This window comes from Rhagoletis pomonella, unplaced genomic scaffold (assembly GCF_013731165.1).
Source record: "Rhagoletis pomonella isolate Grant_MI unplaced genomic scaffold, Rhpom_1.0 Rhpom_scaffold_00005, whole genome shotgun sequence".
Taxonomy (NCBI): domain Eukaryota; kingdom Metazoa; phylum Arthropoda; class Insecta; order Diptera; family Tephritidae; genus Rhagoletis; species Rhagoletis pomonella.
The window spans coordinates 5917762-5918138 of record NW_023458559.1 but is presented as its reverse complement, the minus strand read 5'-3'; positions in this window follow the sequence as shown (position 1 = coordinate 5918138).

Sequence of the window (377 nt, the reverse complement as noted above, 5' to 3'; positions counted from 1 at the left end):
GAGTGAACTTTACCTTTATAAAAAAACATTTTATATGAAAAATATTATGAATACTGGAAAAAAGATGTAGGTGGCTTAATTTTCTGAGCACAAGTGTACATTGTGGATTCCATATTCTGTCATGATAAAAAACTTTCATAATAAAAACGGTTTACCAATCAAATGAATGACTTTTATTTATGCCTAGATATATAAAAATTTGGGCGTGGAACTTGTCCAACCTAGACCGAAGGTTCCTCAAAAAACTTGTGGGTTCGAAGAAACGGATTCGTTTCGAGTTCACCCAACCGACTAACGACGTAACGTAACGACGTCGTTTAGAGTTCACCCAAACGACTTCACCAGAGCGACGTCGTAACGACGTCGTTTCGAGTTCA